This window comes from Culex quinquefasciatus, chromosome 3 (genome assembly GCF_015732765.1).
Source record: "Culex quinquefasciatus strain JHB chromosome 3, VPISU_Cqui_1.0_pri_paternal, whole genome shotgun sequence".
Classification (NCBI taxonomy): domain Eukaryota; kingdom Metazoa; phylum Arthropoda; class Insecta; order Diptera; family Culicidae; genus Culex; species Culex quinquefasciatus.
In genome coordinates this window covers 55014735-55040551 of record NC_051863.1, presented here as the reverse complement: position 1 = coordinate 55040551, position 25817 = coordinate 55014735, and the positions used below count along the sequence as shown (strand labels likewise).

Sequence of the window (25817 nt, the reverse complement as noted above, 5' to 3'; positions counted from 1 at the left end):
AGCTAATTTTGCATAAGAATAACCCCTTGGACGATTGTTGTTGCTAGTGCACTGTCTGTATGTGGGGATTTTTCGAAAATATAAAAAACAAACCGGCTAAACTCACTCATGAGCAGTTCTCTAGGATTTCGGTCATTCGATTTTTTTTGTATTTTTTAATCCGACTGAAACTTTTTTGGTGCCTTCGGTATGCCCAAAGAAGCCATTTTGCATCATTAGTTTGTCCATATAATTTTCCATACAAATTTGGCAGCTGTCCATACAAAAATGATGTATGAAAATTCAAAAATCTGTATCTTTTGAAGGAATTTTTTGATCGATTTGGTGTCTTCGGCAAAGTTGTAGGTATGGATACGGACTACACTAGAAAAAAATAATACACGGTAAAAAAAATTTGGTGATTTTTTTATTTAACTTTTTGTCACTAAAACTTGATTTACAAAAAAACACTATTTTTTGATATGTTTAGAGGACATAAAATGCCAACTTTTCAGAAATTTCCAGGTTGTGCAAAAAATCATTGACCGAGTTATGAATTTTTTAATCAATACTGATTTTTTCAAAAAATCGAAATTTTGGTCGTAAAAATTTTTCAACTTCATTTTTCGATGTAAAATTAAATTTGCAATCAAAAAGTACTTTAGTGAAATTTTGATAAAGTGCACCGTTTTCAAGTTATAGCCATATTTAAGTGACTTTTTTGAAAATAGTCGCAGTTTTTCATTTTTAAATTAGTGCACATGTTTGCCCAGTTTTGAAAAAAATATTTTTGAAAAGCTGAGAAAATTCTCTATATTTTGCTTATTCGGACTTTGTTGATACGACCTTTAGTTGCTGAGATATTGCAATGCAAAGGTTTAAAAACAGGAAAATTGATGATTTCTAAGTCTCACCCAAACAACCCACCATTTTCTATCGTCAATATCTTAGCAACTAATGGTCCGATTTTCAATGTTAATATATGAAACATTTGTGAAATTTTCCGATCTTTTCGAAAAAAATATTTTCAAAATTTTCAAATCAAGACTAACATTTCAAAAAGGCCATTCAATATTACGCCCTTTTAAAATGTTAGTCTTGATTTGAAAATTTTGAAAATATTTTTTTCGAAAAGATCGGAAAATTTCACAATTGTTTCATATATTAACATTGAAAATCGGACCATTAGTTGCTGAGATATTGACGATAGAAAATGGTGGGTTGTTTGGGTGAAACTTAGAAAACATCAATTTTCCTGTTTTTAAACCTTTGCATTGCAATATCTCAGCAACTAAAGGTCGTATCAACAAAGTCGAGTAAGCAAAATATAGAGAATTTTCTCAGCTTTTCAAAAATATTTTTCAAAACTGGGCAAACATGTGCACTAATTTTAAAAATAAAAACTGCGACTATTTTCAAAAAGTCACTTAAATATGGCTATAACTTGAAAACGGTGCACTTTATCAAAATTTCACTAAAGTACTTTTTGATTGCAAATTTGATTTTACATCGAAAAATGAAGTTGAAAATTTTACGACCAAAATTTCGATTTTTGAAAAATCAGTATTGATTAAAAATTCATAACTCGGTCAATGATTTTGCACAACCTGGAAATTTCTGAAAAGTTGGCATTTTATGTCCTCTAAAACATATCAAAAAATAAAAAAAATTAAAAATAGTGTTTTTTTGTAAATCAAGTTTTAGTGATAAAAAGTTAAATAAAAAAATCACCAAATTTTTTTTACCGTGTATTATTTTTTTCCAGTGTAGTCCGTATCCATACCTACAACTTTGCCGAAAACACCAAATCGATCAAAATTCCTTCAAAAGATACAGATTTTTGAATTTTCATACATCATTTTTGTATGGACAGCTGCCAAATTTGTATGGAAAATTATATGGACAAACTAATGATGCAAAATGGCTTCTTTGGGCATACCGAAGGCACCAAAAAAGTTTCAGCCGGATTAAAAAATACAAAAATTAAAATTGAAGAAATAAGACCGATTTCGTAGAGAATTGCTCTCATCACAAAAATTTTTTTGATTCTCGCAATGCACGAGTCACAACAATGGACTTTTATGTAAAATTACAAGTCCGATTTGATGACGTACTCAGAATTCCGAAAAAACGTATTTTTCATCGAAAAAAAACACAGAAAAAGTTTTAAAAACTTTGCCATTTTCCGTTACACGACTGTAAAAATATTTGGAACATGTCATTTTAAGGGAAATTTAATGTACTTTTCAAATCTACATTGACCCAGAAGGGTTTTTTTTTTTCATTTACAACAAAAATTTTCATTTTAAAATTTTGTGTTTTTCTAACTTTGCAGAGTTATTTTTTAGAGTGTAACAATGTAACAGAAGTTATGAAAAAGTTACTTTTTACGCTTTTCTTTGTGATGATGAGCGACCATGATCGAAAACGACCAACCTTTTCAAAACTTTTTTCGTAAAATCGCGATAACTCGTGATGTTTATAAGCAAACCCTAATGTTTGTGTTTCAATTTTTTTGTAATTGTCTGCTCTACAACTTTGTAGAATATTGTTACACTCTATACAATAACCCTGCAAGGTTAGAAAAAACACTAAATTTTAAAATGAATTTTTTTTTAAATTGAAAAATTACCCTTTTGGGTCAACGTACATTCGAAAAGTACATAAAATTTCCCAAAAAATGACATGTTCCAAAACAATTTACAGTCCAGGAAAATGGCAGAGTTTTTAAAACTTTTTAAGTGTTTTTTTTTCGATGAAAAATACGTTTTTTCGGAATTCTGAGTACGCCATCAAATCGGTCGTACAATTTTACATAAAAGTCCCTTTGACACCAAATTTCTATTTCATCGCCGTTTCAGGCTGCAAATTATTGAAAAACACCTCTTTTTTCGCATGTTCAAAAATGGAAGGGGTCGTACCGCGCCTCCGTCACGAGATATCAAAAAACGGACCTCGAATTCATTATCAGGGACAAAAGTCACCCCTTAGGACAAAGTTTCACGCAAATCGAAGAGGGGTCGGGGCAACTGCTGTGTGAGTTTGCGGAGAATTTCCCAATGTCGTTGACGAAAGAGAGCATGGCAAATTCACGACGCTCTTGTAATGATGGGAGAGGAAATGCAGTCCAGTTAAGTTTACGTAGTGCGTACAGAATTGTTTTTGGACAGATTCAATACGTGTTTGGTGTTTCCTCGTTGTGATGCGGAAGGCAAAACTGAAGTAATTTGTGAACGAATAACACAAAATGGCTTCTGTGGTCATTGGAAAGGCCACCAGAAAGTAGAAAAAAAAAACGAGCCACGTAGCCTAGTAGTAACGCTTTCGTATCGTAAACCGTAGACCGAGGTTCAAATCCCGGCTAGGACAAACACAACTTGTGATCTTTCCCTTCAGGATTCGATTACTTAGTAAAAGGAAGGTAGTGTATCGTCAACAGCTGGACCCTATCATGAACCCTTAGGGAAGGCGACCTATGGAATGTTAACATTAACCTTAACATATTGATTTTAATTTAAGAAAAAGCCACTATATCCGCTTTTTTAATTTGGCCCCGATACTCTTTATGGGTCACGGGAAAAACTTACTTTTTCAATGAAATAAAAAATACAAATGCCCGAATTTGGCTGAATTTGTACAGTCTAGCTCTTATGTAAGTACGAAACTAAGCCAGACAAACATGACTCATTGTACTCTTCTTTCAAACATTTAACTTTTTACATTTTTAATTCAGAAGATTCAAAATTGCATTAAATATTGACTAAAATTGAGAGCGAGTTTTTCACCGATGTGAAACAGGTCGTATCGAGGTGCTCCGATTTGGATGAAACTTTCAGGGTTTGTTTGTCTATACATGAGATGAACTCATGTCAAATATGAGCCCTCTACTTTAAAGGGAAGTGGGTTAAAATGAGCATTGAAGTTTGAGGTCCAAAACACATGAAAAATCTTAAAATTGCTCGCATTTCCGAAAAACTTCATCAATTTCAACTCTCTTAGATGCATTCCAATGGTCTTTTGAAGCCCTTCAAAATGTGCCATAGACATCCAGGATTGGTTTGACTTTTTCTCATAGCTTTTGCAAATTACTGTTAAAAATGGATTTTTTTTAAAACCTTAATAACTTTTGGCAACAGCCTCCAACACCCATACTCCCATAGGTCAAAAGTTAGGGAATTTCATGGACTATAAGCCTACGGTATTAACTTTTTGGCCAATCGCAGTTTTTCTCATAGTTTTTCGATTTTTCTAGAACAAACATTTTACAACGTTAGTTTTTGCCCTGTAGGCCTCTATAGCGCCACTTTTTGGTCTCAATTTTTACATATTCGTAATCCTCAGAAAATTTTACATTAGATTGAGGTGTTGGAATTTTGAATTTGATTGGAAAATATGCCATTTAGAATTAATTAAAAATTTTTTTAACAATTTGTTGGATTGGGGGTAAAACAGGATTTCGCATACTTGATACAGCATTTGACGTATTGATCATAGGGTAAATAAATTCTATTTCTTTTTTCAAAAATGTTTTATTTAATTATTTTTTTAATCAAAATTACAACTCCAATACTTTTAACTTACGTGAAATTATCCGAGGATTCCGAATATGACAAAATTGAGACCAAAAAGTGCCGTCTTCTTGGCCTACAGGGCAAAAACTAACGTTGTAAAATGTTTGTTCTAGAAAAATCGAAAAACTATGAGAAAAACTGCGATTGGCCAAACAGTTAATACCGTAGGCTTATAGTCCATGAAATTCCCTAACTTTTGACCTATGGGAGTATGGGTGTTGGAGGCTGTTGCCAAAAGTTATTAAGGTTTTAAAAAAATCCATTTTTAACAGTAATTTGCAAAAGCTATGAGAAAAAGTCAAACCAATCCTGGATGTCTATGGCACATTTTGAAGGGCTTCAAAAGACCATTGGAATGCATCTAAGAGAGTTGAGATTGATGAAGTTTTACGGAAATGCGAGCAATTTTAAGATTTTTCATGTGATTTGGACCTCAAACTTCAATGCCCGTTTTAACCCACTTCCCTTTAAAGTAGAGGGCTCATATTTGACATGAGTTCATCTTATGTATAGACAAACAAACCCTGAAAGTTTCATCCAAATCGGAGCACCTCGATACGACCTCTAGAACAAACCGAGCAGAATCTACAAATACTGCCTCTTAACAGATTTCGTATTCAATCCCACAAACGCCACTGTTCCATCAAACCACCCCTCAACCACAAGATTGTTTACCCGCACCGGACTCGGAGCTTATCATTCACACTCGCGCAACCAGCCCGTGGGGGAAACCCCCCAAACAAAGCAAAACAGCAAACAACAACAAAAAAGTGAAGCAATGTTACGATTAAATTCAAACCATCATCGGTGAAGATTTCATATGTGAGAGTGCGTTTTTTGTGCAGTTTTCAGCAAAAGAGAAGAGCGAAAAAATAACATAGTTGCGGTGCAGCATTGAAAGTCAATCAAACCAACACTCATCGGATTGAGAGAGAAAATAACACCTGGACGATGCCCGCAAAGAATTACATTCTTATGCACTATCTATGACCATAACCGTAAGTAAAAGTGTGAGGAATTCGTTTAATCTCAACAAAGATAAATTAGTAGCAAATCTGATTTATGACAGGTGGAAACGATAGTTTTCACTGTTGAGAAATTTATACCTTTTGGTTTCATCGTTGCAACTGTATATTTACAGTTTGGAAAATGTATTCCAACATTAATTGTTTCTTGCAAAAAAAGTGAGTAGAAAAGAACAACCAAATTTGACTTCCATACCATTTCAATGCACCCACGCGCACTGAACATCAGAACTCTGGCGATTGGTGGCCTTCAGAATCGAACACAGAACAGTTTCCTTTTCTTCAAAGGAATCTCCGTACAAGGCTCACCGCCACCGTCGTCGATCCGACAGCAATTAGTGCGAACTCATAATTGCGACTGTCTGCGCTTTCATTGAATGCTGTTTTCAACTTGGCAATGACCGAGCGATTATTCACTTTTCACCACATTTTCATTCACTCATGATGGCTTGCTGATGACGTGTGCTTTTGAGGGATGTGTGGGGTTGACTGGACACCACAGACATATTTTTTGGCACAATTTGAATTGACTGTTGAATTGTTGTTATCTGTGTTGAGATTGTTTTTCAAACTTCTCAAAGTGAAACATTGGTTGGGATAAATTGCTTTTACCCCACCTGCACTAGAAATGCACTTTAAAGTGCCCCATTTTCTTGAACTCGACCGTCAGAAAGACAATCGAAAGCGCGATTCCATACGGTAATGGACGTGAGCAATTTGGATCCGGACAGAAGTGGAAGCCTCCGCGCAGCAGAGTTCAACGCAGGGCCCCTGGACATGGCTCAGCAATGTGTGCACTAATGAGGAAAAGTTCACATTTTCGTGGCTGGAAATCCAACTGCCATGGTGAGTGAGCATTTCGGTGGAATTTACCGAGGTATTTTGGAGGATTATTCGTTGCGTAACTGTGCGTACAATGCTGAAATGCTTTGATGTTTGGTCTGTGTGTTGCAATTTTGCGATTCGATGAACTGGTATTAATCGATCTGGTTAATTAGGATTGCAAATATCGGTCATAATGAAAATATAACCTGATGTTAAAGCAATTTTTTTTCGAATCACTGGTACAGTTTTTAAGTTCGTTTTTCATCCAATGTTTTGTTTTTCCTTCCTCTCTCCGAGCACATGAGTGCAAATTTAAACGATAGCAGTAAAACGATTCTTCAAATCCGCTAGCACATCAGAATTCACCGGCCGGTTCCAGCCCCCCACATTCAAGAGTTCGATTCCGTGGGAAAACTGTTTTTCGCAAACCCGAACGCCGGCTCGGCAAAGGGGAGGAACAAAATCGAGAAAGAAATTCGCATATCTGCTTAGAGGGGAGACAGTTCAGCGCATTTGCAACATTATATTTATATATAATAACGGATTTTCCCGCACCGCGGAGTCGAGCTCAGAAATAGCACTTGTTGCACATATCATGGCAGTAGCCAAAATTGAAAAGTTTGTGCTTTGAGGGAAAAAGAAGAATATTTTATAATGTAACAGTATAAGACCTTCGGTATGCCCAAAGAAGTCATTTTGCATCATTATCTTGTCCATGTAAAATGATATAGGAAAATTCAAAAATCTGTATCTTTTGAAGAAATTTTTTGATCGATTTGATGTTTTTGGCAAAGCTATAAGGACTTCACTGTAAAAAAATGGTGATTTTAAATTTCACTTTTTGTCATTTAAACTTCATATGCAAAAATAACACCATCGTTATTTTTTTTTATTTTTTATATGTTTTATTAGACAGTAATGACAAAAAGTATGATTAAAATAAATTATACCGTGCATCATTTATTGTTCAGTGTAATCCTTATCCATACCCACAACTTAGCCGAAGACACCAAATCGATCAAAAAATTCCTTCAAAAAATACAGATTTTTGAATTTTTATGCATCATTTTTGTTTGGACGGCTGCCAAATCTGTATGGAAAATTATATGGACAAACTAATGATGCAAAATGACTTCTTTGGGCAAACCGAAGGCACCAAAAAAGTTTCAGACGGATAAAAAATTACAAAAATAAAAATAAAAAAAATCGATTTCGTAGAGAACTGCTTAACTGTATACTAGGCCAACCCAAAAAAAATAAAAGTGGTCAAAACTTCGGTGCTCACCCCTAGAATGATAGATTAGGATGTCAGGAACAATGTTTCCAAACAACAAAAAATCCAAAAAATGGTTTACAACTCGCGCGCTGAGCTTGAATAAAAAAGTGCCTTTCGAGTATTTTTCAGAAATACAAGTAACAAACATACTAAAGTCATTCAAATTTGGTCGCCATGGGCTTCAAGTTATTGCTTAATGTCCCCTGAACAAATTCCTATAAAGACATCGTTCATAAATGCTTTTATTTCGGCATGGCAGGGTGTTTTAAGGAAAAAATGTATTTTTTAGTGAAAAAATTCAAAAATCACTCCACAAAACGTGCCAAAAAATTTTACTGCCAAAACTAATGTAGGGGAAACATGCCCATTTTAATCACTCTAAGCCGTTCGACCAATTCTCATCACTTTTGTCGTTTTCCGCTATTAAATCAACATTCGCAGATGTTTAAACAAAGGAGAGTTGTTTGCTCACTTTTTTTTAGATATTTATTACTTTGGAACAGCCAAAAACACTTTATAAATGCTGTTATTCATGATCAAAGCGCTGATAGGACGATAATACAAATAGCCTGAGAAAGGGTATAGTTCCCCAATAGGGGGATGACGTCGCTATTTTTAGACCACGTTTTCCACTTTTTCTCATCGAAACCGACTACTTTATCGACTTCATTTTGCTGGGCGAGATGGGAAGCCGTCTAGTTTTAGACGATGACTCAGCACTTTTCCACTCTTGCACTTAAAAAAACTAGCTTAATCCACCTATGTGGTTGATGCCTTCCTCACTTTTTACCAACAATGGGTAATATGAGTGGTTTAGACACATATTTCAGCTATTTTTTTTAGGTCCCGAAAAATAAGTACACAGATATAACTTAAGTGGTCAGAACACGAGACAGGGTTCCCAGATCATCAATTTTGTGGACTCGTTAGAAAGGATTTTCGATTACCTAACCAACAATGGGTTGGATGATGGATCCGGACATCGTTTACATGCATTTAAGTGAGACCCGGCTTCAAAAAAGTACATAAATATCACTTAAGTGGTCATAACTCGAGACAGGGTTGCCAGATCTTCAATGATGTGGACTCATTAGAAAGGTCTCTCGATTACCTAACCAACGATGGGTTGGATGATGGTTCCGGACATCGTTTACATGCATATAGGTGAGATCCGTCTTCAAAAAGTACATAAATATCACTTAAGTGGTCATAACTCAAGATAGGGTTGCCAGATCTTCAATGTTGTGGACTCTTTGGAAAGGTTTTTCGATTACCTAACCAAAAATGGGTCGTATGATGGATCCGGATATAGTTTACATGCATTTAAGTGAGATCCGGCTTCAAAAAAGTACATAAATATCACTTAAGTGGTCATAACTTGAGACAGGGTTGCCAGATCTTCAATGTTTTGAACTCATTGGAAAGGTCTTTTGATTACCTAACCAACAATGGGTCGTATGATGGATCCGTACATAGTTTACATACATTTAAGTGAGATCCAGCTTCAAAAAAGTACATAAATATCACTTAAGTGGTCATAACTTGAGACAGGGTTGCCAGATCTTCAATGTTTTGAACTCATTGGAAAGGTTTTTCGATTACCTAACCAACAATGGGTCGTATGATGGATCCGGATATAGTTTACATGCATTTAAGAGCGAGTCCACGAACAGGGCATACCCCTTTGTATGGGACGTCGTTTGGACCTCACCAATCTGCCTGAAATTTTCAGGGGTTGTTTGTACATATAAAACTAGCATCTGGCCAAAATATGAGCACTCTAGGTCAACGGGAAGTGGGGCAAATCGGGACACAAAGTTTGAAGGTTCAAAAACGTAAAAAATCTTAAAAAGGCTATAACTTAGGCAAAATTGAATTTAATTTCAAAATTCGAAATGCATCTTGAAGGGCTTTAAAAATGCACCCAAATGCAGGGTAGAGCATCCAAATTGGTTAATTCTAAAGGAAGTTATTGGCATTTTAGTGAAAAAATAGCATAATTTTCAAACTCAAATAAAAAAGTGTTCCATCCAGATATCAACTCGGATCGACCTGCAGCTTGTAGGGGACATCTGGAACTACCATCTGAGACTGAGACCGGGTTGGGTAAGGCAGTTTAACATATTGAATAGACACTTTTACTTTTAGTGAATTTTTGGTTGTAAATTTTTGCTCGGGGACCCTTAGATCCCAATTTATGGTGATAATTTTATCATATTCGTGTTCCTGAGACATTTTCACATTAGAAACATACTTAAAAATGTATATTATCATCCACTTTAACTTTTTAAAAAATGAAAGGTAAACAAAAATAAAGAAGCTGCTTTTTTTTGGTGTCGTCTAGTATCCTTGGAAACGAACATGATTTTCAATAAAGTGAATCAAAGTTTTTTTTTAAACTTTCATTTTTTAAAGGGTTAAAATGGATGAAAACAAACATTTTTATGCATGTTTCTATTGTGAAATTGTCTCAGGAACACGATTATGATAAAATTATCACCAGAAAATGGGATCTAAAGGGTCCTCAAAGCAAACATTTACTACCAAAAAATTCACTAAAAGTAAAAGTGTCTATTCAATATGTTAAACTGCCTTACCCAAAGCGGTTTCAGTCTCAGATGGTAGTCCCAGATGTCCCCTACAAGCTGCAGGTCGATCCGAGTTGATATCTGGATGGAACACTTTTTTATTTGAGTTTGAAAATTATGCTATTTTTTCACTAAAATGCCAATAACTCCCTTTAGAATTCACCGATTTGGATGCTCTACCCTGAATTTGGGTGCATTTTTAAAGCCCTTTAAGATGCATTTCGAATTTTGAAATTAAATTCAATTTTGCCTAAGTTATAGCCTTTTTAAGATTTTTTACGTTTTTGAACCTTCAAACTTTGTGTCCCGATTTGCCCCACTTCCCGTTGACCTAGAGTGCTCATATTTTGGCCAGATACTAGTTTTATATGTACAAACAACCCCTGAAAATTTCAGGCAGATTGGTGAGGTCGATGCGAGATGGGTATGCTTTGCTCGTGGATTCGCTCTTAAGTGAGATCCGGCTTCAAAAAAGTACATAAATATCACTTAAGTGGTCATAACTCGAGACAGGGTTGCCAGATCTTCAATGTTTTGAACTCATTGGAAAGGTCTTTTGATTACCTAACCAACAATGGGTCGTATGATGGATCCGTACATAGTTTACATACATTTAAGTGAGATCCAGCTTCAAAAAAGTACATAAATATCACTTAAGTGGTCATAACTTGAGACAGGGTTGCCAGATCTTCAATGTTTTGAACTCATTGGAAAGGATTTTCGATTACCTAACCAACAATGGGTTGGATAATGGATCCGGACATCGTTTACATGCATGTAGGTGAGATCCGTCTTCAAAAAGTACATAAATATCACTTAAGTGGTCATAACTCGAGATAGGGTTGCCAGATCTTCAATGTTTTGAACTCATTGGAAAGGTCTTTTGATTACCTAACCAACAATGGGTCGTATGATGGATCCGTACATAGTTTACATACATTTAAGTGAGATCCAGCTTCAAAAAAGTACATAAATATCACTTAAGTGGTCATAACTTGAGACAGGGTTGCCAGATCTTCAATGTTTTGAACTCATTGGAAAGGATTTTCGATTACCTAACCAACAATGGGTTGGATGATGGATCCGGACATCGTTTACATGCATATAGGTGAGATCCGTCTTCAAAAAGTACATAAATATCACTTAAGTGGTCATAACTCGAGATAGGGTTGCCAGATCTTCAATGTTTTGAACTCATTGGAAAGGTCTTTTGATTACCTAACCAACAATGGGTCGTATGATGGATCCGTACATAGTTTACATACATTTAAGTGAGATCCAGCTTCAAAAAAGTACATAAATATCACTTAAGTGGTCATAACTTGAGACAGGGTTGCCAGATCTTCAATGTTTTAGAATCATTGGAAAGGTCTTTCGATTACCTATCCAACGATGGGTTGGATGATGGATCTGGACATAGTTTAAATGCATTTAAGTGAGATCCGGCATCAAAATTCCAGCACCCGATTCGCAACTTTGACACTTTTTTATACGTAACTTTTGAACTACTTATCGGATCTTCAAACAATTCAATAGTGCAGTATGGGGCACCAAACCGGACCGAATGCAACTTGTTTGACTCAAATCGGATCAGTCAGTGCCGAGAAAACTTGGCAAGAATTTTGAGCACCAAGGGGAATACGCACACACATACACACATACACACAGACATTTGTTCAGTTTTCGATTCTGAGTCGATAGGTATACATGAATATAGGTCTACGAGCTGTTTTTCAAAAGTTACTTTTTCGAGCAGGATTATAGCCTTACCTCAGTGAGGAAGGCAAAACAGATGGCAGCACGATTTAACGCCACGTCCCTATGCAGCTTAAAGACAATTTCACGTAGAACATTTTGTTTTTTAACATCCTTTTTATGTTCATGCAAAGCCGAGATATTTGCATTTTAGTGAACAATAAGTGACAAATTATCAAAATTCAAAGTATATAAGAGCAATTCTCTGAGATTTCGGTCATTCGATTTTTTCTGTATTTTTTAATCCGGCTGAAACTTTTTTGGTGCCTTCGGTATGCCAAAAGAAGCCATTTTGCATCATTAGTTCGTTCATATAATTTTCCATACAAATTTGGCAGCTGTCCATACAAAAATGACATGTGAAAATTCAAAAATCTGTATCTTTTGAATGAATTTTTTGATCGATTTGGTGTCTTCGGCAAAGTTGTAGGTATGGACTACACTGAAAAAAATGATACACGGTAAAAAAAAAATTGGTGATTTTTTATTTAACTTTTTGTCACTAAAACTTAATTTGCAAAAAAACACTATTTTTTTTTTATTTTTTGATATGTTTTAGAGGACATCAAATGCCAACTTTTCAGAAATTTCCAGAATGGGCAAAAAATCTTTGACCGAGTTATGATTTTTTTAATCAATACTGATTTTTTCAAAAAATCGAAAAATTGGTCGCAAAAATTTTTCAATTTATTTTTTTTATGTAAAATTGAATTTTGCAATCAAAAAGTACTTTAGTGAAATTTTGATGAAAGGCACCGTTTTTAAGTTATAGCCATTTTAAGGTAACTTTTTTCAAAATAGCCGCAGTTATTGATTTTTTTTAAAATAATGCCCATGTTTGCCCATTTTTGAAAAAAAAAATTGAAAAGCTGAGAAAATTCTCTATATTTTGCTTTTTCGGAATTTGTTGATACGACCCTTAGTTGCTAAGATATTGCCATGCAAAGGTTTAAAAACAAGAAAATTGATGTTTTCTAAGTCTCACCCAAACAACCCACCAGTTTCTAATGTTGATATCTCAGCAACTAATGGTCCGATTTACATTGTTAAAATATGAAACATTCGTGAAATTTTCTGATCTTTTCGAAAAAAAATATTTTCAAAAATTTAAAATCAAGACTAATATATCAAAAGGGCGTAATATTGAATTATAGGTCTTTTTAAAATGTTAGCCTTGATTTAAATTTTTTGAAAATATTTTTTTCGAAAAGATCGGAAAATTTCACGAATGTTTCATATTTTAACATTGTAAATCGGACCATTAGTTGCTGAGATATCGACATTAGAAATTGGTGGGTTGTTTGGATGAGACTTAGAAAACATCAAATTTTCTTGTTTTTAAACCATTGCATGGCAATATCTCAGCAACTAAGGGTCGTATCAACTAAGTCCGAAAAAGCAAAATATAGAGAATTTTCTCAGCTTTTCAAAAATATTTTTTTTCAAAAATGGGCAAACATGGGCACTATTTTTAAAAAAATCAATAACTGCGACTATTTTGAAAAAAGTTACATAAAAATTGCTATAACTTGACAACGGTGCCTTTTATCAAAATTTCACTAAAGTACTTTTTGATTGCAAATTCAATTTTACATAAAAAAATAAATTTGAAAAATTTTTGCGACCAACAAAAAATCGAAAATTTTTTGAAAAAAAAGTATTAATTAAAAAAATCATAACTCGGTCAAAGATTTTTTGCCCATTCTGGAAATTTCTGAAAAGTTGGCATTTGATGTCCTCTAAAACATATAAAAAAAATAAAAATTGTGTTTTTTTTTGCAAATCAAGTTTTAGTGACAAAAAGTTAAATAAAAAATCACCAAAATTTTTTTTACCGTGTATCATTTTTTTTCAGTGTAGTCCATATCCAAACCTACAACTTTGCCGAAGACACCAAATCGATCAAAAAATTCCTTCAAAAGATACAGATTTTTTAATTTTCACATATCATTTTTTTATGGACAGCTGCCAAATTTGTATGGAAAATTATATGGACAAACTGATGATGCAAAATGGCTTCTTAAAAAGTTTCAGCCTGATAAAAAAATACAAAAATTAAAATTAAAGAAAAAAGACCGATTCCGTAGAGAACTGCTCATAAACGTTTTCAGCATAAAACATGGGCTACTATGATAGCAAACGGGAAGGCATATATTTTGGATCTTTTTATTTTACTCGCCCAAAATCGATATTTGTTTTTTTACATTTCACAGCGGCGAGAAAGCCGATATGGTTGGGGCGCGGTCTTGGTAATCAGAATCAGAAAACTTTCGCCGGATTGATGTTATTTTTGGGGCAAGCAGACCTGATTTTTTTTCCTTCGGTACACCCAGAACTGGGCATCGGCATACGAGAGAAAAAAGAGCACGATTCGGTAGTAAAATGTTACTGTGTGCAGACTGAGAGGATAAATCCCGAAATTACCGAGAGTACTTTACTCATGGGTTCATCTTCAAAAAAAGTTCATCTATCAAAAAAAAGTACCGATACCGAGACTTGAACCCAAGACCTTCGGCATAATGAACCGTGCATTTGCCGTATGGGCCACCATGGTTCGGTGACTAAGGTGCGGTCATTTGTCCATATAAGCCACTCAAAAGGATGAACTGTTCCAATGAACGAATGAACACGCGAGAAGACTATACTCTCGCAAAATAGCACTTTCTTCACGTTTCTTTACGTTACGTTCGTTCTTTAACTTTGGGTGTATATGCTTTTTGTGTTCACGTTTTCTCATACAATATTACATGCTTTTGCTCACAAAGGTGATGTGTATGCTTTTGCATGCGATTTACACAGATTTTTTTTTGCTGTATAATGTGCATGCTCTTGCACGCGCTTTTAAACAGATTTTTTTTTTACTGTGAACCAAACAAAATTTGTTTACATAACAAGCTCTCGTTTTTGTGTATTCAAGGTCAAACATCAAAACGCGTTTTACTCGGAACGTCAAAACATGACGTTTTCACGACGGCCTCGATCTATGAATTTTCTTCTACGAGTTGTTAAGAAAAGTGCTGTACACGTCATGATTCATGTTGGTTCCGATTCTCCTTTTTTTTTGTTGTAATGTAAAGATTATCGTCAATCTTCGATCGACATCTTGGCATTAATGCATAGTTGAAAAAGTCCAAAAAAATATCGAAACATTTGATGTTATAAACAAGAAAATATTTAAAATGAAAACTGTTTTAGCCATGATTTAAAAATCCAAAGATCTTGGAAACATCTTTGAGTAAAAACACTTATCAGATATTGTTTAAAAGTTCAACATACAGTGAAGACTCGTTTACCCAAAGATTTAAAAAGTGCCATAGATGCTCATATGCCGACGTCAAAGCCATTAATCTATCAAGCAAATCCTAATAAAATTGGCCTTCAATAAACAACTAATTTAAAACTAAAATCAGCTGAAACCAGTGCAATTTTGGAACCCTTTTTTACAGCAATCACCAAAGTACAAGCACAAACCAGCCCACGACTGCGGTCAATCGCTGGATTGCTGTTATTCTGCAAATTAATGCTGGCCCGGTAATTGGATTGCGCACCTGTCAGCGGCTCCTTCCACCCACCATCGCCACCCCTTTCAACTTCATCAAGCAGATCTCACAAGCGCAAAGTGGTCATCAACGATGGGGCCAATGATAGCTCGTCGTTTCATTACGCACGTGACTGATCAAAGTGAATTTATATATATTTGAAATTAGTTCACGTTTTGCGCCACGCCACCACACCACAAAAGGCAACCGTGATGAATCAACCGGTGGGTGGTAGGGTGGAAGGTGCTAGTTTGGATCTTTAAGTGTCCGTTATGATTTGGAGTCCATCCTAGCATTTTTTTTTTATTTATGTTTACATATTGCAGCAAGTCTGACAGAAAAGTACAGTTTACTTTTAATAAGTTGTTTTTCTTGATTCGCAATAAAGCCCTTTACCCTAACTGGAACGTCCCCTCCCACCAAGGATTGGGGAAAAGCCGACAGAGGCTGGCGGATGACATCTGCACGCGAAACCTTAAACTATGCACATTTTCCAGTGACTGGTCACACTGGCCATCCCTGCTGATGATGCACTGTGCAACTGTTGTTAAGGTGTAAACACAGTGCAGCGATCGTATACCGTATGTCCACGCATCCCTCCTCCCATGTAGATTTGTGAAATGGGTTCCGTTCTCAGATTAATTAAATCAAACCCAAACCAATATTAGATTAGAACTTCCAAAACTTTGGCATGAATTTTACATTTCTCAATAAAACCGCTGAGAACTGTCAAACTTAAGTCATTGTAAACCAACCTTAACACCCCTCAGTAACGAGATCGTGCTGACGCCAGAGGCTTAATTTTTCAACATTTTTGATTAGCTACGAGCTTTTGTGTGGGGCGGGAGGTGACCCATCATGGGGAGAGATTGGATTTATTACATTTTTACACGGTTATCACACGGGCGGCCACAAAACACGCAACCATTTCCCAATTAAAGTCGATTGAATTTAAATTAGATCGCTCGCGCACTCGCCGATTATTAATGCCCGTCGAGTGTCCGATTTAATTGGCCTCCGATAAATTGAACTCACTGGTGCTGTTGTTTAGTGTCGATCTGTGTGTGGGCAAAACAGTGCAAAATAGTGCAAACCACACAATAGATCAAACCTGCAACGTGTTTTTGTTTGAACAGAATATTCATTACAGTACCGCGAAAAGTGGCTTTTCTGGCTTCATTATTTAATGTGGAAACCAATCAACGGAAATTCATTATTGATGGCTCTGCCAACATTTATCAGACAATTTTATGGTGGTTACAACAAGTTATTTCTAGGAATTTCCAATCAAATTAAATAAAGTTAGCTTTTCATCAAAATTGGAATACCAAAATTGACACCAGCCACCGATACTAATTTACAACATCATATGATTTACTTGTATGATTTAAAGCTTCAGCAAAGAAATTGAAATAAAGCAGAGTTTATAATAAACCGTTTTTTTTTCAAATGCGTATTTCAAGCAATGTGGTTTGTCAAACTCAATTTAATCTCACATGAGGTGAAACAGCAAAATAAAAGTATAATAAAAAAAAAAAACAGAATAATAGAACAATGAAAAATTAGAAGTTTTAAGTTTGATTATGGTCAAAAGGGCGTTATATTCAATGTTTGGCCTATTTGAAATGTTAGTCATGATTTCAAAAAAATAAAATATTGTTATCGAAAAGATATCATTGGAAATCCGACAATAAGTTACTCAGATATCGACATTAGAACATGGTGGGTTGTTTGGGTGAGGCTTAGACCCGGGCAGAAAATCGCATCTTAGAAGGAACACAAAAATATCATGGATTGTTTTTGTGAACATGGCATGATTTTTGTTTGTTCCGAAAACTAAAAAATTGGCCGCCGAAATTCATGATACTTTTTATGTTCCTAAACAGTGTATCATCAAATGTTTTATTTTCATTTCTATTTAATATTTTTGGACTTAGCAGAATTTCGAAAATCAATTTATTTGGGACTTTGAAAAAATTTCAACCCGTTTATCATGAGATGATATTTTGATGTTTGATCAAGTTTTCGCTGGACTTAGGAAAATTTCGAAAGCCAATTTATTTTGGGACTTAGAAAAAAATCGACCACTCCATCATGAGATGATATTTTCTAGTTTTATCTTGTTTTCGCTGGACTTAGCAAAATTTCGAATGCCCAATTATTTTGGGACTTAGAAAAAAAACCGACCTGTCAATTATGAGATGATACAATTATTTTTCATTATGTTTTCGTTGGACATAGCAAAATTTTCACTCCTCCACAAACTGCCAGTTTTATTAATGGAAATTTTTATTGATTTTTTTTTCACTTTAATTTACTTTAAATACACTAGTTAAACTAATCACATTAAAAAGTATTTTACCGCAAATAAAATTTCATCGCAAAGCGCAAAAATGAGCCCACGCGCTCGCTCTCTCTCTCTTCTCTCTTCTTTCGTTCACTGCTCGCACGCAACGCGCGAGACATGTCGTGACAGGAATCGGCAATCGGCAGACAGACAGCTTTTGCGTTCGTGGCGGGCTGGTTTGTTTACGTTTTCGCGCAGTATTTTTCCGCGGATAAATTGTAGTCCGCGAATCGCCGCGGGTTGTGAGTACGTTCTGTGGTCGAGGAGTGTGTGTTCGTTCGGTCAGTGGCGTTCGGGAGCTGCGATATATTGTGGTTAAGTGATTGCTTCTGTTTTTGTGGCTGTGGGGCGAAGAAAAGTTTCGCTCAGTGTTGGCGGATGCAAGGAAGCAAGCAGCTGTCCCCAGAAGAGGAATCCTCTTGCCCTCAATGTCACTTGGCCTCCTTCCTCGTCCTCCTCCTGCAGGTGCTGTCTTGACACGGATCAACGCCGGAACTATTTCGGTGAATTTGACAGGACACGGGAGTTCTCGGTGAAGGAAAACACAGCTGGTGAAGTTTGTTTTGATTTTGTGTCGCGTGATTGGAATCCTGATTTGTGGGGAAACATTGTTTTCGCGAATGCGCGATTGTGTGCGTGTGTGTTTGTTTACGTTTGACGCATTCTTGGTGAACGGGTGATTACAACTGGATGATACTTTCTTGGTGTCCCCGGAGGGAGTGACTGACAAATTCGCATTGGTGCTGGCTGCGGCCTGTGATTGTTCATGTGACTGTGCTTTGGGGTTTGTTTACGTTTTTAATTGATTATTGTGAGTGTGTGGCAGGGGCAAAGACGTGACAATGTGACATTGCTTCTATCCTTTAGGGGTGTCCGTGACAGAAGGAAGAACCTTTCTCTGGTTATTTCGGAGGAGGTAATCTATTGGGTGACTCGCGAGCAGTTTCCCAGTGAAGGTGGAAAGTGGAGTCCATCTGAATCGATGGTACAAGCTGGTTCGAAATACTTAGTAGGAAGAAGTATTTCAACAATTTTTGACTCAGATAAGTATTATTTGCTTTCCTTTTCTATTTTTTATTATATCATATTGGATTATTTGATAAAAAACCCTGGAAATTCTGTTTGAAAATTGATACTTTGTGTTTTGTTTTCTTTAACAGGACCACAACCTGGGCATGTTTCAGGACATTCAGCATTTGGTATTTTGTTTAATACGACAAATTAGCTGCGATGCAATGGTGCTTTGGTTGGATGGATTTGAAGAGGATTAACCAGGTATGTACGAAAAATATTATTTAAAAGTGAACCTATCACTGTTCAAACTTCATTTTGTTACTTTTGCGAATATATATATATTTTATTCAAACCAAATCAATGTAGTCATAAATTTTATATTAATATAAAATACTAGAATATTTTGTGCGAATTATTGTTTCAATATTTTTAAAAGACGTTCTCGTAAAGAGATTTTTTTAAATTTCACGTTGTTGCAGTATTATATTGGTATAGTAATTGTCCTAAACTGAGATGAGGAACACTTTTAGAAACTGTTTAATTCAAAGAAAGATTTTGGTTTTGAGCAAATAATTCAACTGAAGAAAGAACATCACCTTTCTTCAATATTTGATTTGCTTTTATTATTTCAGTGTTTTAAAGAATTGGGACATGAATCCTTTTTATGATTATAAATAGATTGTTTTAGAAGTAGATTATGTTAAAGTCAATGTAACTTTTGCCAACAAAAAGTTGTTTATATTACATTGAAAAACTGATGATCTATGTAACTTTCAATATCAAATAAAGTGAAATTTTATTTAAATATTTAATAAATCTCTTCAAATATTTTTACATTTAAAAATATTGTTGACTTTCAGTACACAGAAAAAAATGATGGTAATATCAGGGAATGGTAACAGATTTTGTGGCAAAATAATTGATTAGTTTTACTACAGAAAATGATGAATTTTCATCAGTTTTTGATGAATATTCATCAGGTTCACATTTTTAAACATTTTTTATGTTTTATAATTCAAAAAAAGAGGTTATTTTCAACATAACAAATTTTCAACGTAACAAAATTTAACTTTTTTTTCTGTGTACATCATTTCAATAACTGATTGATTGAAAGTTATTAACAAAACTTTCAAAAAATAGATAAGACTGGTGTCCCTTAAAAAATACACATTGTAACTGAGTTTTGTGGAATTAATAAAAAATGAATATTAATGGGAAAAACTCAATATATAAATTGATTCAATTTAAATATCAATGTTGATAATTAATTCAATTTATACGATACGATTTCATACGATTTTTTGAGTTCAGGTACTACAAGCTTAAAAATGGTTATATGGGTTGAACTCAAAAAATCGTATGAAAAGTGAGATATTGAACTCAGAAAATCATGTTTTTTGGTAAGGGTGTACTCAGTTCAGATAGTGCGATGGACTTTTACTTAAAAAATAAGTCCTTTTAAGTTTTCTGTCGAAAAATACCATCAGAAAATAAAAATGTATCATGGGAAGTTGCGAAACATGGATTTGTAAGATTTCTTCACAAATCACAACTTTTCATGATACATTAATTGTGGTTTGGTTGAGCGTTTTAGAAGAATGCATTACTGTGAATACAAAGAGACGAGTTGTTCCTTTTAATATCGCTATATATAAATGTTTCTGGATGATATTTTTACGAACAGTTTTTTTCAGGCAAAAACTTGAACCTGGTTTGATTTTTTATGTTTCTGGATGATATTTTTCGTACAATTTTTTCAGGAAAAAGCAGAATTGGCCATGATTATTTCATGTTCCTGGATGATATTTTTCGGTACCATGACATGATATTTTTAAGTTCAAAATGACAACTTGGTTTGATATTTTTTTGATGTTTCGTAGAGTAACTCATGTTACATTTTATGTTTCTACATCTCTTAAGTCAAGCGTTCTGGAAACATGTCATCTTCATGTTTTTGGCAACATGACAAGTTTACCGTAAGATGTAATTTTCTGATCGGGGAAAACATCAATTTTCCTGTTTTAAATCACTTGCATGGCAATATTTCAGCAACTAAGTTCAAAAAAGCGAAATGTAGAAAATTTTCTCAACTTTACAAAAATATTTGTTTCAAAAGAGAGCAAACATGTGTGTAACTTGAAAACGGTGCACTTTATGAAAATTTCACTAAAGTTATTTTTGATTGAAAATTGGATTTGACATCGGGAAATGAAGTTAAAAAATTTTTGCGACCAATATTTCGATTTTTTGAAGAAATCAGTATCAGTACTCATAACTCGGTCAACGATTTTTGCACAACCTGAAAATTTCTGAAAAGTTGGCTTTGATGCCCCCTAAAACATCTCAAAAATCAAAAAAATAGTGTTTTTTAGCAAATCAAGTTTTAGTGACAACAAGTTAAAACAAAAATCACCAAATTTCTTTTTAAGTGTATCATTTTTTTCAGTGTTGTCCTTATCCATACCTACAACTTTGCCGAAGACACCAAATCGATCACAAAATTCCTTCAAAAGATACAGATTTTTTAATTTTCATACATCATTTTTGTATGGACAGCTGCCAAATTTGTATGGAATATTATATGGACAAACTAATGATGCAAAATGGCTTCTTTGGGCAAGTTTCAGCCGGATAAAAAAATAAAAAAAATCTTAAAAAGACCGATTTCGTAGAGAATTGCTCATGTATAAATATAAATGTATTTATATATATATATATATATATATATATATATATATATATATATATATATATATATATATATATATATATATATATATATATATAATATATATATATATATATATATTTATAAATAAAAAGCACAGTGACTATCAAAGTCACCGTGTTTTTTAAATAACAATTTTAAAGAAATTATTTTTTAAAACTCCATTGATTTTTTTTAAGACGTACATGGACATCATGCCAGAGATTATTATTACAAATCAATGTATATAAAAAAAATCTTCTTGGAAAAGACGTCCATTTCAAATAACGTCATGATTCGAAATCCGGACACTTAGTACCATATTATTTTTGTTATAGCTGGCAAAAAATCATGTAATTAGTTGGAAATGTAGAAATATAATCAGGATTTAGCATAAACAGTCAGTTTTAAGAGAATACATGCAAAATATGTCTTTTCTATCCATTTTTCTTCAGAATTTGAAAAATAAAATGACTTGTTGTGCTTCGAATCCCGGACACTGTTAAAAGCTGATTCGAAATCCGGACACTTTTGCTTCGAATTCCGGACACTCGATTTTGCTTATGAATCGCACAAATTTGGACTGAAATGTTAGTGAATGGCATTCTTTAGGTTTCAAATAAGCTTTTAACATCAAAACAATCGATAGTTTATATAAAAAATGGCTAGAATATAAGAAAATCAAAAACATTAATTTCTGCTTTGCCTTCCCGGTGCTTCGGACGCCTATTAAATATTTCCGTTGAAATGTTTCGCATTTTTGGTAAACTTATAATTTTATTTTATTTAATTGTTTTGGCATTAACTACAGCGTTCAAAAAAACTTTAAATGAAAGTTGATGTTAGAATTCATCAAATAACACAGTTTTGACATTCATAATGCGAACTTATATCCAAATAATTGATAAAATAAGTTGAAGTGTCCGGGTTTCGAAGCGTCCGGGAATTCGAATCATGACGTTATCCGTGACCCAAATTTTAAAATTTTCTATAATTTAAAGCAGGCGCGCGATACTTCTTTAATCTTCTTCTCGAACGAAGCTTTATGAATGATCGTTCCGTCATATTTGCGTAGGATATACAGTATGAGAAAATTCTTACCGGTTGAATAATATGTTGATTTTGATTTTTAAAATAGTATTTCAAAAATAAATTAAAATCCTATAATTTTTTCTATACTTTTTAATAAAAGTTCCTTTTTGGTACTGAAATCTGAAGATTTGTTCAACGATAACTTGCAATGATATCAAAATAGATTGACATTCGCAAATTTTAGTAGAGAATTAGTTAACATTAAGATAAATTTATCATATTCAATGATTATTTCAAAATAAGTTGCACTATTTTTGATATTTTGTGCCAGCGCAAATTATTTTAAATGCAACACTCCGATTTTTGTGTACAATGTACATAGTTATGAACAAAATGCGCACGATGAGTTTTAAGTAATAGATTGTTATAGTCGTTGATTATTTGTTGGAAGTGTGATAGTTTTTAGTAATTTTTTTCGATTTGCAAAAACAGTGGTTATTATTTTTAATCTTTTTATATACCTCTTAACTTTTTCCGTAAAAACCAACATTTACTAAAAAAAACTCCATGATATTCGGTTTTGGGGTAAAAGGTGATGTGAGTGTGTATTTTTTCAGAAAGAACTGGATTGAATTTGGCCAAACTACAATTGAAAGGGTACATAAATATATGCAAAACGAAGCAGTCAAGAATCAATTAAATATTTCTGACTACAATACAAATATTGTTCATTATTTTTTGAGTTTTGATGCAACATAATTGGGTAAATGGGGATCAACAGGTTATCATTTAGTGAAATTACACAATAAAAACCTTTAAATCACAATAAAAAGCTTCAAAATTATAATGGCATCTGATAAATTTAGCCGACTCCGGCTACGACTCCAACTCCAGCTTTGACGAGTTTTGACGCCACCGTCTCCAGGTGCCCAAGAAAACCCGACTCCACCGACTCCGGCTCCGACTCCAACTCCGACTCCACAGACCTTATTAAAAGACCTTTTCAACGAGTCCAAAACATTCAAGATCTGGTAACCCTGTCTCGAGATATGGCCACTTAAGTGATATTGATATACTTTTTGTAAGCCGGAACTCACTTAAATGTTTGTAAACTATGTCCGGATCCACCATTCGACCCATCGTTGGTTAGGTTATCAAAAGACCTTTCCAACGAGTCCAAAACATTGAAGATCTGGCAACCCTGTCTCGAGATATGTTCATTTAAGTGATTTTTATGTATTTTTTTCATTCCGGATCTAAAAAATAGATGAAATTTGTGAACAGCCATTGTTGGTTATGTGTGAGGGAGGCTCCAACCACATAGATGGATTAAGTTAGTTTTTTTTCATACAAACTGCATCGATCAATAGTGACCCCTAAATCTTTACCTTTTTGGTTCAAAATTTACATAGTTATACTTATTTTTGCCTAAGGAATCTAGTCAGGGGGTATCCCTATAGTCAAGTCATTTTCACCGTTGGAATATTGACACATGTAATTTAAAATGTTGTTCCGCTCAGAATTGTAACTTTTCTTCACGTGGCAATGGTTTTCTAACAAAATTCATTAGTTTGTCACGCTTGCGTGTTTTTGTCTTCTTTTTCTGTTTTTGTTTTTGTTTATCAAGGCCAAACATTTAAAAATCAATTTTTAAAATCAATGTCAAAAAGGCGTTGCAAAAAGAAAGCACTATCACGTTTATTGAGAGGGAGAAGGAGGTAAAAATCACAAATTTTCGTTGCGTAATGAAAATACGCCCCCTCAAAGAAATGGAACCAATAACATCATTAAGTACCTCACTCAATCGCTGAGCAAAAACAAAAACATAACAACAAACAACACTGTGACTTTTTATGTGTTTGCTGCCACAGGTCACAGACAGAGCACACACACACACACACACACACACACACACATTATCACAATCCCACTCCCAGCTAATAACGATGATCGCACTGTTCTTCTAATGACCTTTTTGCTATGCTTCACCACGCGTCCTATCTCGAGCAGCAGTGTTATAACGAGCAACACGAGCAAATGTACAGTGCTGCCATCTTTGTACTGCTGGTTCAACAATGTGAACGTGTGTTTGTCGAAGAAAGAAGACCAGTTGGTTCAGCAAACAAAGGACTTTTTTTCTCTAACAATGGACGACCGGTTTGTTGGGAGGGCGTAAACGTCACTGTGTTGCAAGTTGTCAAAATTTCGGTTGCGCCCTTTTCATTTGCCACGCATGGAGGTACGAAACGGCGAAAAGTTAAGAAATGCATGTATTAGAACAATTATTCTGTCACACTTGGTTGCCGGCATTTTGAATAAAAGTGCACCGAGCGTGAAACTGAAAACGATCTTGTCTGGGCCCGAAAATCTCCCACATTGTTTGCTGAATGTTTTTCTTGTCGCGGAAGAGGTAACCGAACTGTCAAAATCGTTGGAATCAAGCGAGAGTTTGCGCTGTTAGGTGGATCAGTTCGAGATTTAATTTTTGTATAACGTACACCAAATCTTAGCTCTGGGAGGGAATAGAATGGTTCCCAAAACTATCTCCTTGGGTAGAATCAGAGCACATCCCACATTCCACCTCGGTTGGCACAAATTAGTTTTTTTACTATCTCGTTTCAAGAACCTTCCACTTGGCTGGTTCTCCACCTAGATTTCTTTCGGAGTGTACATGGCGGATTTATGAACTATCACGGTTCTCAAATCTTCAGCGGTACGGTACTTACCGGTGGTGACAGTTTCGGCGAAGAGCAGGTTCTTGGGAGACACTAACAACGGTACACCGAAATGATTCACGGACTAAATTAAACTGAAGCCAGGCCCGAGTTCTGGCCCCTTGTGCAAGGAGGTGCGCCTCGGAAAAATCTGCCCCATTATCAGTTGATTTTGTTTGAGGCTTTGTTTTGAATCCGGTGATAACCTCTCGCGCGACCTGCAATCGATGAAGGAACTGGAGCCAATTCAGAGATTAATTCTTATTTAATTAAAAACATAAACATTTTCAAGGTATTGCAACTCAGCAGTGTCTTTGTAACTTTACTTCAAATTCAACTATCAGCTTTCTAATATATATTCCACACTCATGAAAATTTGGGTTTTCTTAATTCACATTCATATTTGTGAATAGTATTATTTTAATATGAAATTTGAGATATTTGA

General features: G+C 34.6%; 1 protein-coding gene across 1 annotated transcript in view; it reads right to left on the bottom strand.

Annotated features, from left to right (window-relative positions):
- LOC6048632 (galactokinase) overlaps positions 1-25511 on the bottom strand; it is a 112334-nt gene extending 86823 nt beyond the window's left edge. Inside the window, exon 1 of the mRNA XM_038262851.1 lies at positions 25385-25511. The gene's annotated coding sequence lies outside the window, so the exon portion shown is untranslated. The remainder of the gene's footprint in view (positions 1-25384) is intronic.
- Positions 25512-25817: the final 306 nt, after the last annotated feature.